The sequence below is a fragment of the Bison bison genome, unplaced genomic scaffold (genome assembly GCF_000754665.1).
Source record: "Bison bison bison isolate TAMUID 2011002044 unplaced genomic scaffold, Bison_UMD1.0 scf7180017861239, whole genome shotgun sequence".
In the NCBI taxonomy this organism is placed as follows: Eukaryota; Metazoa; Chordata; class Mammalia; order Artiodactyla; family Bovidae; genus Bison; species Bison bison.
The window spans coordinates 48,178-48,501 of record NW_011491811.1 but is presented as its reverse complement, the minus strand read 5'-3'; positions in this window follow the sequence as shown (position 1 = coordinate 48,501).

Here is a 324-nt window from a genome sequence, read left to right as displayed (position 1 = left end):
TGGACTGTGAAGAAAGCTGAGTGCCGAAGAATTGATGCCTTTGAACTGTGGTGTTGGAGAAGACTCTTGGTAGTCCCTTGGACTGCAAGGAGATCCAACCAGTCCATTCTAAAGGAGCTAAGCCCTGGGTGTTCTTTGGAAGGAACGATGCTGAAGCTGAAACTCCAGTACTTGGGCCACCTCATGCGAAGAGCTGACTCATTGGAAAAGACTCTGATGCTGGGAGGGATAGGGGGCAGGAGGAAAAGGGGATAACAGAGGATGAGATGGCTGGATGGCATCACCAACTCGATGGACGTGAGTTTTAGTGAACTCTGGGAGATG